This window comes from Rattus norvegicus, chromosome 12 (assembly GCF_036323735.1).
Source record: "Rattus norvegicus strain BN/NHsdMcwi chromosome 12, GRCr8, whole genome shotgun sequence".
Taxonomy (NCBI): Eukaryota; Metazoa; Chordata; class Mammalia; order Rodentia; family Muridae; genus Rattus; species Rattus norvegicus.
Genome location: NC_086030.1, coordinates 5,963,276 through 5,985,636, shown reverse-complemented (window position 1 = coordinate 5,985,636; position 22,361 = coordinate 5,963,276). Strand labels below are relative to the sequence as shown.

The 22,361-nt window shown below is 43.3% G+C and overlaps 1 non-coding gene and 6 pseudogenes across 1 annotated transcript; all 7 read left to right on the top strand.

Moving 5' to 3' along the window:
• Positions 1-6,436: 6,436 nt before the first annotated feature.
• LOC120096126 (5S ribosomal RNA) lies at positions 6,437-6,554 on the top strand. Its single transcript, XR_005492152.1, has one exon. It is a non-coding gene; the product is annotated as a 5S ribosomal RNA (ribosomal RNA).
• Positions 6,555-8,841: 2,287 nt separating this feature from the next.
• On the top strand, positions 8,842-8,959 carry LOC120096034 (5S ribosomal RNA; annotated as a pseudogene).
• Positions 8,960-11,295: 2,336 nt separating this feature from the next.
• LOC120096058 (5S ribosomal RNA) lies at positions 11,296-11,413 on the top strand (annotated as a pseudogene).
• A 2,313-nt stretch (positions 11,414-13,726) lies between these two features.
• Positions 13,727-13,844, top strand: LOC120096073 (5S ribosomal RNA; annotated as a pseudogene).
• Positions 13,845-16,145: 2,301 nt separating this feature from the next.
• LOC120096056 (5S ribosomal RNA) lies at positions 16,146-16,263 on the top strand (annotated as a pseudogene).
• Positions 16,264-18,578: 2,315 nt separating this feature from the next.
• Positions 18,579-18,696, top strand: LOC120096072 (5S ribosomal RNA; annotated as a pseudogene).
• Positions 18,697-21,013: 2,317 nt separating this feature from the next.
• Positions 21,014-21,131, top strand: LOC120096055 (5S ribosomal RNA; annotated as a pseudogene).
• The last annotated feature ends 1,230 nt before the right edge of the window (positions 21,132-22,361 follow it).

The following is a 22,361-nucleotide window of genomic DNA, read 5'->3' as shown; positions in this document are numbered from 1 at the left end:
AGTAAAAAGTAAGTTTTTAGATATGTGGGACAAGCTGACCCAACATTTAGACAAAATAGCCCAGAAAAGAAAACAAAATGCAGAAACTAGACTAAAATATGGGCATTGCTCCATGGGCCACCTGGCGGGGAAAAAGAAACAGTCCCTGACCCCCCCGGGAGACCCGACCACCATGTACTTTTTGCTAACTCATTGTTATGATTATAGCCAAAATAGGTAACATACACGTATGCCTCATTTACTCCACCAATCACATCCCTGTAACCATGCATCTGCTTCTGTAAGCCTGCTTCTGCTCCCCAAAATACTATAAAAAGCCCACCCTGGCTCTGCTAGGCGCGCCAGTCTTCCGAATTGACTGGGACGCCCACAGATACCTGTGTATCCTGATCAATAAAAATCCTCTTGCTGATTGCAGCCTGTGGACTCGGAATGGTCATTGGGCTTGAGGATCTCCCTCCTGAGGGAAGATTCTCTCTGAGAGTCTTACATATGGGGGCTCGTCCGGGATCGGAGATCCTCTGCCTAGAGACCACCGACCACCCACCGGGAGGTAAGCTGGCCAGTGTTTGTCTTGTCCTGTCTTGTCTTGCTTTGTGACTTGTTCTGTAAATGCTTAGTTACTTGGCTTGGGTCTAGACCGTTTGTATTTGGGCGGGCCAGAGAAGGAGCTGACGAGCTCGGACTTCTCCCCCGCAGCCCTGGAAGACGTTCCAAGGGTGTTTGGAGCCCAGTTTTTTGGGGGCTCAGCCTGTATCGGAAGGATACGTGGTTTTGGGTTGGAGGAGAGAGGAGAGAGCCGGATCCACTGAAGGATCCGGACCCTCGGTGCCTCTGTCTGAATTTTTGGTTTCAGTTTGACACCGAAGCCGAGGTGCGTATGTCTGTCTGACTGTTGGAATTGTTTGTCTTCTTTGTGTCCTAATTTTCTTTGAACATCTGTGGAAATTGGTTATAGGATGCTTTGTCTTGGTCTTGTTTGTCTGGGTTGTTTTCTGTGGTATTGTCCAGTGTCTTTTTGACTTTTGTTTCGTTTTTGGACTTTGGATAGACGACTGTGTTTAAAATCTTGGAATGACACTGTGTTTGAAATCATGAAACTGTTTGCTTTGTTTGTCAAGGAGTTTTACTTGGTCCTCTTGGTGCTTAACTTGGAAATAATTTGCTTGAGAAAAATTGTTTTCTGCCGGGGTGTTTTATCTTTCTCTCTTGAGCCTCCTCCCCAAGGAGAGATGCCCCTCCCTTTGCTCCCCTTGTCCAGTCTAGCTGCTGTTAACCGTTGTGTATGAAGAACTCCAGGTTAGCGAGTAACCCTGTCTGAAGCAGGCATTAACAAGAGCCTGAAAGCTTTACCTTAGATCCTGAAGAAAAATTCTCCCTGTTGCTTAAACATTCACAGCTTCTAAGGAAGGGACAGCACAGAGTAGGAAAATGTAGGGGCTGAGGGTGACAAGCATGCAGGCCTGCTAGCAAGCTGCAGGCTGCACGTGGGCAGCGGTGCAGCTCAGGCCAAGTCAGCGTAAGAGGAGTTTCAAGGTGATGAGGCTGGCCGGGGTTGACGCTTTGACAACAAAACGATAATATAGAGTTAGTGTTTGTTTTTATGAGACTTTTGGCCCTGAGAAAAAAAATAATAATTCCAGTTGCTGCCTTCAGTGGCCAGACCTTCAACACTTGCTCACAGAAGGAGAGCGTTCATTAAGAGAAGTTCTTTAAGGGAGCTTGCCTTATCTGTTGGCCCTATTCCAAGAGAGGAGTTGATCTCCAACATTAAATCACCTTCCCTGTTAGTCATCACTGACATGGAGAGTGCCTTTGATCCTATCCCCTCAGCAGCCAGTTCCTGCCCCTGTGGTCAAAATGCCCCAGGTTGGGGGGCAGAGAAGCCCCTAAAATAGTTTCGAAAAGAATCTGCAACAAACTGTGAAGAACTTTGTTTTGCCAGTCAAAATTTAGAATTCAGGCTTTGGCTGTGGCCAAGGTCAGGATTAATGTTTTCTTTTCCATGGACCTTTAGCCCACTGAGACAGTTTGGTAAAGGGCTGCTACTGAGCTCCTGAAAGTCCCAGGTGAACTGGTTACAATTCTTTTGTCAGCCACTTGGTATCTAGCACCCAGGTCCTAACCATCTCTCCATCCTTTTGTTATTAGTTCTTAAGTCCAGAGAGATGGTCGGTAACAGATCAGCTCCCTCTCTGCTTGCCGTTCTGTTTCACAGACACAAAGCTTGTGCTTATTTTTACAATGGCCTTTTTGTCCCAAAAAGTCCTCCTGGTTTAGCTGTGTGACTAAATGCTATTTGTCCTCTTCAGTAGACCTCTATTCTCAAGATTCTCTTCTTGTTTTCTCACCATCCCACGTGAGATGCTTGTTAGTAACTGTTACAGGTCTTCTTTACCACCGAGGAAAGATGGAATCCTGCTAGAGGCCAGAAAGAATGTTCCAGACATAGATGGAAGACCCTCACTCCTGACTGTTGACTTGAATACCCCTGAAGGTAGGGAGTGCTCCGGGTCTGCCACCAGGCTCCAAGGGTGGGTCTCTGAGGGGCTGGAAAATGCCCCACCAATCTGGCTAAGATAAGGAAAAGATATAAAGAGAGAAAGTTACAGAAATTTGAAGGGTTAAGCTAAGTTGCTGAGAGTTAGTGTAAGTTGCAGAGAAAGTAAAGTTGAAGTGTAGTAAGTGGACAGCATCTAATAGCTGTAGAGGAAGGTGCAGATATAAGAGAGAGACTGAGGAAGAGAAAGAGGAAAGAAGGTAAAAAGAGCAGGAAGCTAAGGAAGAAAAGAAGAAGCTAGAGAGCTAAAGAGAGATAAAAGACAAGAGAGAAATATATACTGGCCACAGTAGTTAGGGAACCTAAGAAGACAGTACCCGGCAACAGAAGAGAATTCCTAAGCTAAAGATCAGTGTGCCTATCGCAAGGAAAAAGGACACTGGGTCAGGGACTGCCCCAGGAAGAACAAGAGGGGCCTCTCCAGCAGCCCGGAAGGCAAGCCTCTTGGTCCTAGAGTGCTGGCTATGCGCTAAGATAGAATGGAAGCTCGCCCAGCTGTTTTGTGAATATGGGGGCCCAACACTCTGTGCTCCTCCACCCAAATGGGCTAGTGTCCAGCAAAAGACCTTGAGTACAGGGGACTACCGGCAACAAATGATACTCATGGACTACCCGAAGAACGGTGGACCTTGGTGTGGGCCAGGTATCCCACTTGTTCCTTGTGATTCCAGACTGCCCCTACGAGCCTAAACCCTGCAACCCTGCTCCCGGACCCCGACCTAGACACCCCCCTTCATGACTGTCAGCAGGAGCTCACTAAAGAGTGGCATAAAGATCGGACTGATCAGCCAGCAGAGGGGGTAGATGCCATCTGGTTCATAGATGGGAGCAGCTTCTTACAGAAGGAAAAAGATGGGCTGGGGCAGCAGTGGTAGATGGAAACAGAGTCATATGGGCTCAGGCCCTACCAGAAGGCACTTCTACTCAGAGAGTAGAGCTCGCTCCCCTCACCAAAGCCCTTGAACTGAGAAAAAGACTTAACATCTCTGTGGACAGCAGCAGAGGGGCCTGCTGACATCTGAGGGCAAGAAAAAAAGAGATTCTGGCTCTGTTAGGGGCCCTCCATGACCCAGCCAGGCCGAGGAAGAGACTCTGGTACACCTCAACGAGAAAGAAGATCCTGCTACAAAAATAGGCAGAGGCCATGATAAAACAAATGCATCAATAGACTCACTTAGGGGTAAGCAAACTCATCCAGACGTTTTCAAAAACTAAATATTATGTCACAGGTCTCAAGTATCTCGTGGAACAGATAGTGCACTGATGTATACCATGCCAAAAGGTAACTGTTTTCAGGAAAGTTGACTCTGGTAGGAGGCTCCGTGGGGAACAACCTGGATCCTACTGAGAAGTGGACTTCACAGAGATAAAACCAGGAAAATATGGTTATAAATGTCTCCTAGTGTTTATAGATATCTTTTCAGGAATAGATAGAAGCTTTCCCCACCAAACAAGAGACGGCCTCTACAATCATCAAGAAGATACTGGAAGAAATCTTCCCCCGATTTAGAATGCCCAAGGTAATCTGGTCAGACAACAGCCCTACTTTCGTTGCCAAGGTAAGCCAGGGTGTGGCCAAGTATTTAGAGGTCAATTGAAAATTACGTTGTATTTACAGACCTCAAAGTTCAGGACAAGTAGAGTAAATAAATAAAATTCTAAAAGAGACCCTGACCAAATTAACCATGGAGACTGGCACAGACTGGGTGACACTCCTTCCCTCTTGCTCTCTTTAGAGCAAGAAATACCCCTTCCAGATTCAGCTTTACCCCCTTTGAGATCTTATATGGGGCCTCAGCTCCCCTGACTGTATTAGATGATGTTACTGAACCAACATGTCATAGTAATAATGATTTGTATGCCAGGCTAAAAGACCTACAGGTGATATAGAAAGAAATCTGCTCACAGCTGACAGCAGCCTATGCCCCGGGGACCCCCGAGACATGTCATCAGTTCCAGGTTAGAGACTACAGCTACACTGAGCCCAGACACTCGAGCCTCGCTAGAAAGGACCGTACCTGGTGCTGCTGACCACTCTGACAGCCGTCAATTCTCAGCCCTCACCAGCAGCGTACTAGCTGTTGGGGCTGAGAGCTGGGACCTAAGGGACACTCAGATCTTCAAAAAGCTCCCTAGACTTAAGTGACTGGGAGGTTGCTATAATGCTTACTTGAGGAGTGTGTTTTAGAAACAAGAATTTCATGTTTGCCTGTTTGCCCTGGGTTCCCTCGGAATAGGTGTAAGGATAGGCTTGATTTTTATTACAAATGATGTAACATTACATATGTTAGTACTCCTAACACTTCTTGGGACTGTGCCTCAGGGATCACAACCTATATAAGTTTAGAAGTTCTAAAAGACCTTGATTTATAGGTTTAGATAGTGTCCAGATTAGAATCCTGATGCTAAAGACTTAATAAGACACAAAAGAGAGTTGAGAATTATTTAAGGCTATCTAGGTGCTACAAGGACAGCACAAGGACATCTGCTGTTGCCCTACAATGCAAGGCTTATAGAGAATTCAGAACTGCCATTGACTCAGATATAAAAAGAGTAAAAAAGACTTTTTAGCTGACCTCCAAGAATACCTAACCTCCCTCTCAGAGGTAGTCCTTCAAAATAGGAAAAGATTAGACCTAATATTCCTTAAAGAAGGAGTCTGTGTGCTACACTAAAAGAAGAATGTTGTTTCTATGCAGATCAGACAGGAATAATAAGAGATACAGACTTTCAGTCATTCAAACTTTTGTGCTGAGACAACAGTATCAGATGGTGAAACAACAAAAAACAGAGGTACCTTAACCAAGTTGAGTGGAAGATTCCACTCAAGGACAAAAAGAAAATGGGGGAATGAAAGACCCCCTCCCAGAAAGGGAATTGTACAAGCCCAAGGCCCTCAACTATAGAAGTAAAAAGTAAGTTTTTAGATATGTGGGACAAGCTGACCCAACATTTAGACAAAATAGCCCAGAAAAGAAAACAAAATGCAGAAACTAGACTAAAATATGGGCATTGCTCCATGGGCCACCTGGCGGGGAAAAAGAAACAGTCCCTGACCCCCCCGGGAGACCCGACCACCATGTACTTTTTGCTAACTCATTGTTATGATTATAGCCAAAATAGGTAACATACACGTATGCCTCATTTACTCCACCAATCACATCCCTGTAACCATGCATCTGCTTCTGTAAGCCTGCTTCTGCTCCCCAAAATACTATAAAAAGCCCACCCTGGCTCTGCTAGGCGCGCCAGTCTTCCGAATTGACTGGGACGCCCACAGATACCTGTGTATCCTGATCAATAAAAATCCTCTTGCTGATTGCAGCCTGTGGACTCGGAATGGTCATTGGGCTTGAGGATCTCCCTCCTGAGGGAAGATTCTCTCTGAGAGTCTTACACATGGAGCAAAAGTGGGTAGAGATAAAGAGAGGTCAGGTCGGTGCTGGTGCATTGATGGAGCTAAGGTGGGAGGAACAAAAGGGAACCAAGGAGGGACCACAGCGCCGAGAGCAGCGACCCAGTCACAGCTCACCGGCAAAGGTTTTTGAAAATTACACGCCTTTGTAGGCAGTTAAAATATGTACTAAAAGGTTATGATTCATGGAATCTGTTTGGTGTGGAAGTAGAATCATGGTTAGAGCTGATGTTGGCCATTAAGTCCTGCTGTGGTTTAGTCCCTGGAAGCTCTGGTTGGTTGGTGGTGTTGTTCGTATGGGGTCTCAAGTCCCTTCAAGCTCTTTTAGTCCTTTCTCTGATTTCTTCAACTGGGGTCCTGTTCGCAGTTCACTGGTTTGTTGCTGGCATTCACCTATATATCTGCCGTATTCTGGCTGTGTCAATGAATAGTTTTATATTCCTTTAAAAAAATGTCAGACAGCCTACAGCCATACCACCCTGAACGCGCCCGATCTCGTCTGATCTCGGAAGCTAAGCAGGGTTGGACCTGGTTAGTACGTGGATGGGAGACTGCCTGGGATACCGGGTGCTGTAGGCTTTTGGGGGTTGGGGATTTAATTCAGTGGTAGAGTGCTTGCCTAGCAATCAAAAGGGCCTGAGTTCGGTTCGGAGGAGCTCAGGAGCTCAGGAGCTCAGGAGCTCAGGAGATTTCAGGACAGCAGGGATACACAGTGAGACCATGTGCGTAACAAACCAACAGAAACCAAAACAACAAAGCAACCTTAAAAAACCCATCCCAAACCAAACCAAACCACACCAACAAACAGAAATAGACTTTACAACTTTTTTAAAAAAGATGTATTTCTTATATATAAGTACACTGTAGCTGTCTTCAGACACACCAGAAGAGGGCATCAGATCTCACTACAGATGGCTGTGAGACACCATGTCGTTGCTGGGATTTGAACTCAGAACCTCTGGAAGAGCAGTCAGTGCTCTTAACCACTAAGCCATCCTTCCAGCCCGACTTTACAACTTTTATTTTGCCTTTTTTTTTCCTTCCCCAGAGCTAAGGATCGAACCCAGGGCCTTGTGCTTGCTAGGCATGTGCCCTACGACTGAGTTAAATCCTCAACCCTAAAAATAGACTTTAAAAATGTCAGAGGAACCCCTCCTCTAGGATGTGCCTGAGCTGAAGCACATAGGCGGGAGACTCTGCAGAATCCGCGGCCCTGAGCATCTGAGCGCGCTTCAAGTCTCCGATTAAATTTTAAAAATGGCCTCCAATAAAACTACATTGCAAAAATTGGGAAAAAAAAAACAGAATGGAAAGAGTAAAAGAGTTGAAGATGCTGAGCCTGAAGAATTTGTGGTAGAAAAAGTACTGAACCATTGTGTAGTGAACTATTTCGTGAAGTGGAAGGGGTTTACAGATGCCGATAATACTTGGGTACCAGGAGAAAATTTAGATTGTCCAGAATTAATTGAAGCACTTCTTCATTCTCGAAAAGCTGGTAAAGAAAACGATTGTCCAAAAAGGAAATCTTTATCTGATAGTGAATCCGATGAGAGCAAATCGAAGAAGAGAGATGCTGCTGACAAGCAAAGGAGGCGAATATGAAGTGGCCTCAGATTGTCATCGCCTTCTATGAGGAGTGGCTGATTTGGCATTCTTGTACCGAAATGAAGTACAATAATTGTTTGCATATATAAATACACAATATTATATATATATATGTATATAAAATATACATATATATATATATATGAATGATCTGGATCTTGGGTTTTGAATTACTAGTGTGGATCAAAGAGCATCCTGATGAAAATCACGTCTGATATGCTAGTTTTGAAAGCATTGGCAGTAGTTGGGAGATTTTTGGTTTTCGTTCTGCGTCAAAAGGCACTGACTCCTTTGAGCGAGTGAGAGCTCTCTGTAGTTGCTTCCTGTAACAGTAGAGTACTTGACACCATGTTGTATTTCCTCGGCTTGAAGAACAGCTTTTCTTAAACACTGGGGAGATTTTACAGTCATGACTCAAGTCAGAACTTATTTTTAACTGGGACACAGAAGAACCATTCTGGTTTGTGTGTGTGTGTGTGTGTGTGTGTGTGTGTGTGTGTGCGCGCGTTTGTTTGTATGCAGTGTATGCATAAAACACTTACATAACCTGTCTGTTTTAGCTTGCTTTTAATACTCAAAAGAGCTGAACGTGAAAACACAGGTTGATGAGAGGCCATCAGCCTGACCATTTTCCTGATACCATAACCTTTCGGATTAAGCAGAGTCTGTAATGTATTGGATAGTTTAAAAGCAAGCCCATCAGAATTGATGTATTATCAAATAAATACAGTAGTTTATTTTCATACCAACTCCACCTTCAGAAAACGGAATTAAACGAAGTAGTAGCTTGATTTAACAACAAGACTTGGCCTAGTGTGGTGGTGTGCACCTTTAATGCCAGAACTCTAGAGGCAGGTGGAGCTGTGATTTAAGAGGCCAGCTGATCTACAGAGGCTGGTCCGAGTCAGCTGTTCTGTGTAAAGGTTCCTCTGGTTGAAACATTCCTTTGTAGGAAGTTAAAATCTGTACTAAAAGGTTATGATTCATGGAATCTGTTTGATGTGGAAGTAGAATCATGGTTAGAGCTGATGTTGGCCATTAAGTCCTGCTGTGGTTTAGTCCCTGGAAGCTCTGGTTGGTTGGTGTTGTTGTTCATATGGGGTCTCAAGTCCCTTCAAGCTCTTTTAGAGCTTTCTCTGATTTCTTCAACTGGGGTCCTGCGCTCAGTTCACTGGTTTGTTGCTCGCATTCACCTATGTATCTGCCGTATTCTGGCTGTGTCAATGAATAGTTTTATATTCCTTAAAAAAATGTCAGAAGAGCCTACAGCCATACCACCCGGAACGCGCCCGATCTCGTCTGATCTCGGAAGCTAAGCAGGGTCGGGCATGCTTAGTACGTGGATGGGAGACCACCTGGGATACCGGGTGCTGTAGGCTTTTGGGGGTTGGGGATTTAACTCAGTGGTAGAGCTCCTGCCAGGCAATCAAAATCAGGAGCTCAGGAGCTCAGGAGCTCAGGAGCTCAGGAGCTCAGGAGCTCAGGAGCTCAGGAGCTCAGGAGCTCAGGAGCTCAGGAGATTTCAGGACAGCAGGGATACACAGTGAGACCATGTGCGTAACAAACCAACAGAAACCAAAACAACAAAGCAACCTTAAAAAACCCATCCCAAACCAAACCAAACCACACCAACAAACAGAAATAGACTTTACAACTTTTTTAAAAAAGATGTATTTCTTATATATAAGTACACTGTAGCTGTCTTCAGACACACCAGAAGAGGGCATCAGATCTCACTACAGATGGCTGTGAGACACCATGTCGTTGCTGGGATTTGAACTCAGAACCTCTGGAAGAGCAGTCAGTGCTCTTAACCACTAAGCCATCCTTCCAGCCCGACTTTACAACTTTTATTTTGCCTTTTTTTTTCCTTCCCCAGAGCTAAGGATCGAACCCAGGGCCTTGTGCTTGCTAGGCATGTGCCCTACGACTGAGTTAAATCCCCAACCCTAAAAATAGACTTTAAAAATGTCAGAGGAACCCCTCCTCTAGGATGTGCCTGAGCTGAAGCACATAGGCGGGAGACTCTGCAGAATCCGCGGCCCTGAGCATCTGAGCGCGCTTCAAGTCTCCGATTAAATTTTAAAAATGGCCTCCAATAAAACTACATTGCAAAAATTGGGAAAAAAAAAAAACAGAATGGAAAGAGTAAAAGAGTTGAAGATGCTGAGCCTGAAGAATTTGTGGTAGAAAAAGTACTGAACCATTGTGTAGTGAACTATTTCGTGAAGTGGAAGGGGTTTACAGATGCCGATAATACTTGGGTACCAGGAGAAAATTTAGATTGTCCAGAATTAATTGAAGCACTTCTTCATTCTCGAAAAGCTGGTAAAGAAAACGATTGTCCAAAAAGGAAATCTTTATCTGATAGTGAATCCGATGAGAGCAAATCGAAGAAGAGAGATGCTGCTGACAAGCAAAGGAGGCGAATATGAAGTGGCCTCAGATTGTCATCGCCTTCTATGAGGAGTGGCTGATTTGGCATTCTTGTACCGAAATGAAGTACAATAATTGTTTGCATATATAAATACACAATATTATATATATATATATATGTATATAAAATATACATATATATATATATATATATGAATGATCTGGATCTTGGGTTTTGAATTACTAGTGTGGATCAAAGAGCATCCTGATGAAAATCAAGTCTGATATGCTAGTTTTGAAAGCATTGGCAGTAGTTGGGAGATTTTTGGTTTTCGTTCTGCGTCAAAAGGCACTGACTCCTTTGAGCGAGTGAGAGCTCTCTGTAGTTGCTTCCTGTAACAGTAGAGTACTTGACACCATGTTGTATTTCCTCGGCTTGAAGAACAGCTTTTCTTAAACACTGGGGAGATTTTACAGTCATGACTCAAGTCAGAACTTATTTTTAACTGGGACACAGAAGGACCATTCTGGTTTGTGTGTGTGTGTGTGTGTGTGTGTGTGTGTGTGTGTGTGTGTGTGCGCGCGTTTGTTTGTATGCAGTGTATGCATAAAACACTTACATAACCTGTCTGTTTTAGCTTGCTTTTAATACTCAAAAGAGCTGAACGTGAAAACACAGGTTGATGAGAGGCCATCAGCCTGACCATTTTCCTGATACCATAACCTTTCGGATTAAGCAGAGTCTGTAATGTATTGGATAGTTTAAAAGCAAGCCCATCAGAATTGATGTATTATCAAATAAATACAGTAGTTTATTTTTATACCAACTCCACCTTCAGAAAACGGAATTAAACGAAGTAGTAGCTTGATTTAACAACAAGACTTGGCCTAGTGTGGTGGTGTGCACCTTTAATGCCAGAACTCTAGAGGCAGGTGGAGCTGTGATTTAAGAGGCCAGCTGATCTACAGAGGCAGGTCCGAGTCAGCTGTTCTGTGTAAAGGTTCCTCTGGTTGAACCATTCCTTTGTAGGAAGTTAAAATCTGTACTAAAAGGTTATGATTCATGGAATCTGTTTGATGTGGAAGTAGAATCATGGTTAGAGCTGATGTTGGCCATTAAGTCCTGCTGTGGTTTAGTCCCTGGAAGCTCTGGTTGGTTGGTGTTGTTGTTCATATGGGGTCTCAAGTCCCTTCAAGCTCTTTTAGTCCTTTCTCTGATTTCTTCAACTGGGGTCCTGCGCTCAGTTCACTGGTTTGTTGCTCGCATTCACCTATGTATCTGCCGTATTCTGGCTGTGTCAATGAATAGTTTTATATTCCTTAAAAAAATGTCAGAAGAGCCTACAGCCATACCACCCGGAACGTGCCCGATCTCGTCTGATCTCGGAAGCTAAGCAGGGTCGGGCATGCTTAGTACGTGGATGGGAGACCACCTGGGATACCGGGTGCTGTAGGCTTTTGGGGGTTGGGGATTTAACTCAGTGGTAGAGTTCTTGCCAGGCAATCAAAATCAGGAGCTCAGGAGCTCAGGAGCTCAGGAGCTCAGGAGCTCAGGAGCTCAGGAGCTCAGGAGCTCAGGAGCTCAGGAGATTTCAGGACAGCAGGGATACACAGTGAGACCATGTGCGTAACAAACCAACAGAAACCAAAACAACAAAGCAACCTTAAAAAACCCATCCCAAACCAAACCAAACCACACCAACAAACAGAAATAGACTTTACAACTTTTTTAAAAAAGATGTATTTCTTATATATAAGTACACTGTAGCTGTCTTCAGACACACCAGAAGAGGGCATCAGATCTCACTACAGATGGCTGTGAGACACCATGTCGTTGCTGGGATTTGAACTCAGAACCTCTGGAAGAGCAGTCAGTGCTCTTAACCACTAAGCCATCCTTCCAGCCCGACTTTACAACTTTTATTTTGCCTTTTTTTTTCCTTCCCCAGAGCTAAGGATCGAACCCAGGGCCTTGTGCTTGCTAGGCATGTGCCCTACGACTGAGTTAAATCCCCAACCCTAAAAATAGACTTTAAAAATGTCAGAGGAACCCCTCCTCTAGGATGTGCCTGAGCTGAAGCACATAGGCGGGAGACTCTGCAGAATCCGCGGCCCTGAGCATCTGAGCGCGCTTCAAGTCTCCGATTAAATTTTAAAAATGGCCTCCAATAAAACTACATTGCAAAAATTGGGAAAAAAAAAAACAGAATGGAAAGAGTAAAAGAGTTGAAGATGCTGAGCCTGAAGAATTTGTGGTAGAAAAAGTACTGAACCATTGTGTAGTGAACTATTTCGTGAAGTGGAAGGGGTTTACAGATGCCGATAATACTTGGGTACCAGGAGAAAATTTAGATTGTCCAGAATTAATTGAAGCACTTCTTCATTCTCGAAAAGCTGGTAAAGAAAACGATTGTCCAAAAAGGAAATCTTTATCTGATAGTGAATCCGATGAGAGCAAATCGAAGAAGAGAGATGCTGCTGACAAGCAAAGGAGGCGAATATGAAGTGGCCTCAGATTGTCATCGCCTTCTATGAGGAGTGGCTGATTTGGCATTCTTGTACCGAAATGAAGTACAATAATTGTTTGCATATATAAATACACAATATTATATATATATATGTATATAAAATATACATATATATATATATATATGAATGATCTGGATCTTGGGTTTTGAATTACTAGTGTGGATCAAAGAGCATCCTGATGAAAATCAAGTCTGATATGCTAGTTTTGAAAGCATTGGCAGTAGTTGGGAGATTTTTGGTTTTCGTTCTGCGTCAAAAGGCACTGACTCCTTTGAGCGAGTGAGAGCTCTCTGTAGTTGCTTCCTGTAACAGTAGAGTACTTGACACCATGTTGTATTTCCTCGGCTTGAAGAACAGCTTTTCTTAAACACTGGGGAGATTTTACAGTCATGACTCAAGTCAGAACTCATTTTTAACTGGGACACAGAAGGACCATTCTGGTTTGTGTGTGTGTGTGTGTGTGTGTGTGTGTGTGTGTGTGCGCGCGTTTGTTTGTATGCAGTGTATGCATAAAACACTTACATAACCTGTCTGTTTTAGCTTGCTTTTAATACTCAAAAGAGCTGAACGTGAAAACACAGGTTGATGAGAGGCCATCAGCCTGACCATTTTCCTGATACCATAACCTTTCGGATTAAGCAGAGTCTGTAATGTATTGGATAGTTTAAAAGCAAGCCCATCAGAATTGATGTATTATCAAATAAATACAGTAGTTTATTTTTATACCAACTCCACCTTCAGAAAACGGAATTAAACAAAGTAGTAGCTTGATTTAACAACAAGACTTGGCCTAGTGTGGTGGTGTGCACCTTTAATGCCAGAACTCTAGAGGCAGGTGGAGCTGTGATTTAAGAGGCCAGCTGATCTACAGAGGCAGGTCCGAGTCAGCTGTTCTGTGTAAAGGTTCCTCTGGTTGAAACATTCCTTTGTAGGAAGTTAAAATCTGTACTAAAAGGTTATGATTCATGGAATCTGTTTGATGTGGAAGTAGAATCATGGTTAGAGCTGATGTTGGCCATTAAGTCCTGCTGTGGTTTAGTCCCTGGAAGCTCTGGTTGGTTGGTGTTGTTGTTCATATGGGGTCTCAAGTCCCTTCAAGCTCTTTTAGTCCTTTCTCTGATTTCTTCAACTGGGGTCCTGCGCTCAGTTCACTGGTTTGTTGCTCGCATTCACCTATGTATCTGCCGTATTCTGGCTGTGTCAATGAATAGTTTTATATTCCTTAAAAAAATGTCAGAAGAGCCTACAGCCATACCACCCGGAACGTGCCCGATCTCGTCTGATCTCGGAAGCTAAGCAGGGTCGGGCATGCTTAGTACGTGGATGGGAGACAACCTGGGATACCGGGTGCTGTAGGCTTTTGGGGGTTGGGGATTTAACTCAGTGGTAGAGTTCTTGCCAGGCAATCAAAATCAGGAGCTCAGGAGCTCAGGAGCTCAGGAGCTCAGGAGCTCAGGAGCTCAGGAGCTCAGGAGCTCAGGAGCTCAGGAGATTTCAGGACAGCAGGGATACACAGTGAGACCATGTGCGTAACAAACCAACAGAAACCAAAACAACAAAGCAACCTTAAAAAACCCATCCCAAACCAAACCAAACCACACCAACAAACAGAAATAGACTTTACAACTTTTTTAAAAAAGATGTATTTCTTATATATAAGTACACTGTAGCTGTCTTCAGACACACCAGAAGAGGGCATCAGATCTCACTACAGATGGCTGTGAGACACCATGTCGTTGCTGGGATTTGAACTCAGAACCTCTGGAAGAGCAGTCAGTGCTCTTAACCACTAAGCCATCCTTCCAGCCCGACTTTACAACTTTTATTTTGCCTTTTTTTTTCCTTCCCCAGAGCTAAGGATCGAACCCAGGGCCTTGTGCTTGCTAGGCATGTGCCCTACGACTGAGTTAAATCCCCAACCCTAAAAATAGACTTTAAAAATGTCAGAGGAACCCCTCCTCTAGGATGTGCCTGAGCTGAAGCACATAGGCGGGAGACTCTGCAGAATCCGCGGCCCTGAGCATCTGAGCGCGCTTCAAGTCTCCGATTAAATTTTAAAAATGGCCTCCAATAAAACTACATTGCAAAAATTGGGAAAAAATAAAAAACAGAATGGAAAGAGTAAAAGAGTTGAAGATGCTGAGCCTGAAGAATTTGTGGTAGAAAAAGTACTGAACCATTGTGTAGTGAACTATTTCGTGAAGTGGAAGGGGTTTACAGATGCCGATAATACTTTGGTACCAGGAGAAAATTTAGATTGTCCAGAATTAATTGAAGCACTTCTTCATTCTCGAAAAGCTGGTAAAGAAAACGATTGTCCAAAAAGGAAATCTTTATCTGATAGTTAATCCGATGAGAGCAAATCGAAGAAGAGAGATGCTGCTGACAAGCAAAGGAGGCGAATATGAAGTGGCCTCAGATTGTCATCGCCTTCTATGAGGAGTGGCTGATTTGGCATTCTTGTACCGAAATGAAGTACAATAATTGTTTGCATATATAAATACACAATATTATATATATATATGTATATAAAATATACATATATATATATATGAATGATCTGGATCTTGGGTTTTGAATTACTAGTGTGGATCAAAGAGCATCCTGATGAAAATCAAGTCTGATATGCTAGTTTTGAAAGCATTGGCAGTAGTTGGGAGATTTTTGGTTTTCGTTCTGCGTCAAAAGGCACTGACTCCTTTGAGCGAGTGAGAGCTCTCTGTAGTTGCTTCCTGTAACAGTAGAGTACTTGACACCATGTTGTATTTCCTCGGCTTGAAGAACAGCTTTTCTTAAACACTGGGGAGATTTTACAGTCATGACTCAAGTCAGAACTTATTTTTAACTGGGACACAGAAGGACCATTCTGGTTTGTGTGTGTGTGTGTGTGTGTGTGTGTGCGCGCGTTTGTTTGTATGCAGTGTATGCATAAAACACTTACATAACCTGTCTGTTTTAGCTTGCTTTTAATACTCAAAAGAGCTGAACGTGAAAACACAGGTTGATGAGAGGCCATCAGCCTGACCATTTTCCTGATACCATAACCTTTCGGATTAAGCAGAGTCTGTAATGTATTGGATAGTTTAAAAGCAAGCCCATCAGAATTGATGTATTATCAAATAAATACAGTAGTTTATTTTCATACCAACTCCACCTTCAGAAAACGGAATTAAACGAAGTAGTAGCTTGATTTAACAACAAGACTTGGCCTAGTGTGGTGGTGTGCACCTTTAATGCCAGAACTCTAGAGGCAGGTGGAGCTGTGATTTAAGAGGCCAGCTGATCTACAGAGGCAGGTCCGAGTCAGCTGTTCTGTGTAAAGGTTCCTCTGGTTGAAACATTCCTTTGTAGGAAGTTAAAATCTGTACTAAAAGGTTATGATTCATGGAATCTGTTTGATGTGGAAGTAGAATCATGGTTAGAGCTGATGTTGGCCATTAAGTCCTGCTGTGGTTTAGTCCCTGGAAGCTCTGGTTGGTTGGTGTTGTTGTTCATATGGGGTCTCAAGTCCCTTCAAGCTCTTTTAGTCCTTTCTCTGATTTCTTCAACTGGGGTCCTGCGCTCAGTTCACTGGTTTGTTGCTCGCATTCACCTATGTATCTGCCGTATTCTGGCTGTGTCAATGAATAGTTTTATATTCCTTAAAAAAATGTCAGAAGAGCCTACAGCCATACCACCCGGAACGTGCCCGATCTCGTCTGATCTCGGAAGCTAAGCAGGGTCGGGCATGCTTAGTACGTGGATGGGAGACCACCTGGGATACCGGGTGCTGTAGGCTTTTGGGGGTTGGGGATTTAACTCAGTGGTAGAGTTCTTGCCAGGCAATCAAAATCAGGAGCTCAGGAGCTCAGGAGCTCAGGAGCTCAGGAGCTCAGGAGCTCAGGAGCTCAGGAGCTCAGGAGCTCAGGAGATTTCAGGACAGCAGGGATACACAGTGAGACCATGTGCGTAACAAACCAACAGAAACCAAAACAACAAAGCAACCTTAAAAAACCCATCCCAAACCAAACCAAACCACACCAACAAACAGAAATAGACTTTACAACTTTTTTAAAAAAGATGTATTTCTTATATATAAGTACACTGTAGCTGTCTTCAGACACACCAGAAGAGGGCATCAGATCTCACTACAGATGGCTGTGAGACACCATGTCGTTGCTGGGATTTGAACTCAGAACCTCTGGAAGAGCAGTCAGTGCTCTTAACCACTAAGCCATCCTTCCAGCCCGACTTTACAACTTTTATTTTGCCTTTTTTTTTCCTTCCCCAGAGCTAAGGATCGAACCCAGGGCCTTGTGCTTGCTAGGCATGTGCCCTACGACTGAGTTAAATCCCCAACCCTAAAAATAGACTTTAAAAATGTCAGAGGAACCCCTCCTCTAGGATGTGCCTGAGCTGAAGCACATAGGCGGGAGACTCTGCAGAATCCGCGGCCCTGAGCATCTGAGCGCGCTTCAAGTCTCCGATTAAATTTTAAAAATGGCCTCCAATAAAACTACATTGCAAAAATTGGGAAAAAAAAAAACAGAATGGAAAGAGTAAAAGAGTTGAAGATGCTGAGCCTGAAGAATTTGTGGTAGAAAAAGTACTGAACCATTGTGTAGTGAACTATTTCGTGAAGTGGAAGGGGTTTACAGATGCCGATAATACTTGGGTACCAGGAGAAAATTTAGATTGTCCAGAATTAATTGAAGCACTTCTTCATTCTCGAAAAGCTGGTAAAGAAAACGATTGTCCAAAAAGGAAATCTTTATCTGATAGTGAATCCGATGAGAGCAAATCGAAGAAGAGAGATGCTGCTGACAAGCAAAGGAGGCGAATATGAAGTGGCCTCAGATTGTCATCGCCTTCTATGAGGAGTGGCTGATTTGGCATTCTTGTACCGAAATGAAGTACAATAATTGTTTGCATATATAAATACACAATATTATATATATATATGTATATAAAATATACATATATATATATATATATATGAATGATCTGGATCTTGGGTTTTGAATTACTAGTGTGGATCAAAGAGCATCCTGATGAAAATCAAGTCTGATATGCTAGTTTTGAAAGCATTGGCAGTAGTTGGGAGATTTTTGGTTTTCGTTCTGCGTCAAAAGGCACTGACTCCTTTGAGCGAGTGAGAGCTCTCTGTAGTTGCTTCCTGTAACAGTAGAGTACTTGACACCATGTTGTATTTCCTCGGCTTGAAGAACAGCTTTTCTTAAACACTGGGGAGATTTTACAGTCATGACTCAAGTCAGAACTCATTTTTAACTGGGACACAGAAGGACCATTCTGGTTTGTGTGTGTGTGTGTGTGTGTGTGTGTGTGTGTGTGTGCGCGCGTTTGTTTGTATGCAGTGTATGCATAAAACACTTACATAACCTGTCTGTTTTAGCTTGCTTTTAATACTCAAAAGAGCTGAACGTGAAAACACAGGTTGATGAGAGGCCATCAGCCTGACCATTTTCCTGATACCATAACCTTTCGGATTAAGCAGAGTCTGTAATGTATTGGATAGTTTAAAAGCAAGCCCATCAGAATTGATGTATTATCAAATAAATACAGTAGTTTATTTTTATACCAACTCCACCTTCAGAAAACGGAATTAAACAAAGTAGTAGCTTGATTTAACAACAAGACTTGGCCTAGTGTGGTGGTGTGCACCTTTAATGCCAGAACTCTAGAGGCAGGTGGAGCTGTGATTTAAGAGGCCAGCTGATCTACAGAGGCAGGTCCGAGTCAGCTGTTCTGTGTAAAGGTTCCTCTGGTTGAAACATTCCTTTGTAGGAAGTTAAAATCTGTACTAAAAGGTTATGATTCATGGAATCTGTTTGATGTGGAAGTAGAATCATGGTTAGAGCTGATGTTGGCCATTAAGTCCTGCTGTGGTTTAGTCCCTGGAAGCTCTGGTTGGTTGGTGTTGTTGTTCATATGGGGTCTCAAGTCCCTTCAAGCTCTTTTAGTCCTTTCTCTGATTTCTTCAACTGGGGTCCTGCGCTCAGTTCACTGGTTTGTTGCTCGCATTCACCTATGTATCTGCCGTATTCTGGCTGTGTCAATGAATAGTTTTATATTCCTTAAAAAAATGTCAGAAGAGCCTACAGCCATACCACCCGGAACGTGCCCGATCTCGTCTGATCTCGGAAGCTAAGCAGGGTCGGGCATGCTTAGTACGTGGATGGGAGACAACCTGGGATACCGGGTGCTGTAGGCTTTTGGGGGTTGGGGATTTAACTCAGTGGTAGAGTTCTTGCCAGGCAATCAAAATCAGGAGCTCAGGAGCTCAGGAGCTCAGGAGCTCAGGAGCTCAGGAGCTCAGGAGCTCAGGAGCTCAGGAGCTCAGGAGCTCAGGAGCTCAGGAGATTTCAGGACAGCAGGGATACACAGTGAGACCATGTGCGTAACAAACCAACAGAAACCAAAACAACAAAGCAACCTTAAAAAACCCATCCCAAACCAAACCAAACCACACCAACAAACAGAAATAGACTTTACAACTTTTTTAAAAAAGATGTATTTCTTATATATAAGTACACTGTAGCTGTCTTCAGACACACCAGAAGAGGGCATCAGATCTCACTACAGATGGCTGTGAGACACCATGTCGTTGCTGGGATTTGAACTCAGAACCTCTGGAAGAGCAGTCAGTGCTCTTAACCACTAAGCCATCCTTCCAGCCCGACTTTACAACTTTTATTTTGCCTTTTTTTTTCCTTCCCCAGAGCTAAGGATCGAACCCAGGGCCTTGTGCTTGCTAGGCATGTGCCCTACGACTGAGTTAAATCCCCAACCCTAAAAATAGACTTTAAAAATGTCAGAGGAACCCCTCCTCTAGGATGTGCCTGAGCTGAAGCACATAGGCGGGAGACTCTGCAGAATCCGCGGCCCTGAGCATCTGAGCGCGCTTCAAGTCTCCGATTAAATTTTAAAAATGGCCTCCAATAAAACTACATTGCAAAAATTGGGAAAAAATAAAAAACAGAATGGAAAGAGTAAAAGAGTTGAAGATGCTGAGCCTGAAGAATTTGTGGTAGAAAAAGTACTGAACCATTGTGTAGTGAACTATTTCGTGAAGTGGAAGGGGTTTACAGATGCCGATAATACTTTGGTACCAGGAGAAAATTTAGATTGTCCAGAATTAATTGAAGCACTTCTTCATTCTCGAAAAGCTGGTAAAGAAAACGATTGTCCAAAAAGGAAATCTTTATCTGATAGTTAATCCGATGAGAGCAAATCGAAGAAGAGAGATGCTGCTGACAAGCAAAGGAGGCGAATATGAAGTGGCCTCAGATTGTCATCGCCTTCTATGAGGAGTGGCTGATTTGGCATTCTTGTACCGAAATGAAGTACAATAATTGTTTGCATATATAAATACACAATATTATATATATATATGTATATAAAATATACATATATATATATATGAATGATCTGGATCTTGGGTTTTGAATTACTAGTGTGGATCAAAGAGCATCCTGATGAAAATCAAGTCTGATATGCTAGTTTTGAAAGCATTGGCAGTAGTTGGGAGATTTTTGGTTTTCGTTCTGCGTCAAAAGGCACTGACTCCTTTGAGCGAGTGAGAGCTCTCTGTAGTTGCTTCCTGTAACAGTAGAGTACTTGACACCATGTTGTATTTCCTCGGCTTGAAGAACAGCTTTTCTTAAACACTGGGGAGATTTTACAGTCATGACTCAAGTCAGAACTTATTTTTAACTGGGACACAGAAGGACCATTCTGGTTTGTGTGTGTGTGTGTGTGTGTGTGTGTGCGCGCGTTTGTTTGTATGCAGTGTATGCATAAAACACTTACATAACCTGTCTGTTTTAGCTTGCTTTTAATACTCAAAAGAGCTGAACGTGAAAACACAGGTTGATGAGAGGCCATCAGCCTGACCATTTTCCTGATACCATAACCTTTCGGATTAAGCAGAGTCTGTAATGTATTGGATAGTTTAAAAGCAAGCCCATCAGAATTGATGTATTATCAAATAAATACAGTAGTTTATTTTCATACCAACTCCACCTTCAGAAAACGGAATTAAACGAAGTAGTAGCTTGATTTAACAACAAGACTTGGCCTAGTGTGGTGGTGTGCACCTTTAATGCCAGAACTCTAGAGGCAGGTGGAGCTGTGATTTAAGAGGCCAGCTGATCTACAGAGGCAGGTCCGAGTCAGCTGTTCTGTGTAAAGGTTCCTCTGGTTGAAACATTCCTTTGTAGGAAGTTAAAATCTGTACTAAAAGGTTATGATTCATGGAATCTGTTTGATGTGGAAGTAGAATCATGGTTAGAGCTGATGTTGGCCATTAAGTCCTGCTGTGGTTTAGTCCCTGGAAGCTCTGGTTGGTTGGTGTTGTTGTTCATATGGGGTCTCAAGTCCCTTCAAGCTCTTTTAGTCCTTTCTCTGATTTCTTCAACTGGGGTCCTGCGCTCAGTTCACTGGTTTGTTGCTCGCATTCACCTATGTATCTGCCGTATTCTGGCTGTGTCAATGAATAGTTTTATATTCCTTAAAAAAATGTCAGAAGAGCCTACAGCCATACCACCCGGAACGTGCCCGATCTCGTCTGATCTCGGAAGCTAAGCAGGGTCGGGCATGCTTAGTACGTGGATGGGAGACCACCTGGGATACCGGGTGCTGTAGGCTTTTGGGGGTTGGGGATTTAACTCAGTGGTAGAGTTCTTGCCAGGCAATCAAAATCAGGAGCTCAGGAGCTCAGGAGCTCAGGAGCTCAGGAGCTCAGGAGCTCAGGAGCTCAGGAGCTCAGGAGCTCAGGAGCTCAGGAGCTCAGGAGCTCAGGAGCTCAGGAGATTTCAGGACAGCAGGGATACACAGTGAGACCATGTGCGTAACAAACCAACAGAAACCAAAACAACAAAGCAACCTTAAAAAACCCATCCCAAACCAAACCAAACCACACCAACAAACAGAAATAGACTTTACAACTTTTTTAAAAAAGATGTATTTCTTATATATAAGTACACTGTAGCTGTCTTCAGACACACCAGAAGAGGGCATCAGATCTCACTACAGATGGCTGTGAGACACCATGTCGTTGCTGGGATTTGAACTCAGAACCTCTGGAAGAGCAGTCAGTGCTCTTAACCACTAAGCCATCCTTCCAGCCCGACTTTACAACTTTTATTTTGCCTTTTTTTTTCCTTCCCCAGAGCTAAGGATCGAACCCAGGGCCTTGTGCTTGCTAGGCATGTGCCCTACGACTGAGTTAAATCCCCAACCCTAAAAATAGACTTTAAAAATGTCAGAGGAACCCCTCCTCTAGGATGTGCCTGAGCTGAAGCACATAGGCGGGAGACTCTGCAGAATCCGCGGCCCTGAGCATCTGAGCGCGCTTCAAGTCTCCGATTAAATTTTAAAAATGGCCTCCAATAAAACTACATTGCAAAAATTGGGAAAAAATAAAAAACAGAATGGAAAGAGTAAAAGAGTTGAAGATGCTGAGCCTGAAGAATTTGTGGTAGAAAAAGTACTGAACCATTGTGTAGTGAACTATTTCGTGAAGTGGAAGGGGTTTACAGATGCCGATAATACTTTGGTACCAGGAGAAAATTTAGATTGTCCAGAATTAATTGAAGCACTTCTTCATTCTCGAAAAGCTGGTAAAGAAAACGATTGTCCAAAAAGGAAATCTTTATCTGATAGTTAATCCGATGAGAGCAAATCGAAGAAGAGAGATGCTGCTGACAAGCAAAGGAGGCGAATATGAAGTGGCCTCAGATTGTCATCGCCTTCTATGAGGAGTGGCTGATTTGGCATTCTTGTACCGAAATGAAGTACAATAATTGTTTGCATATATAAATACACAATATTATATATATATATGTATATAAAATATACATATATATATATATGAAT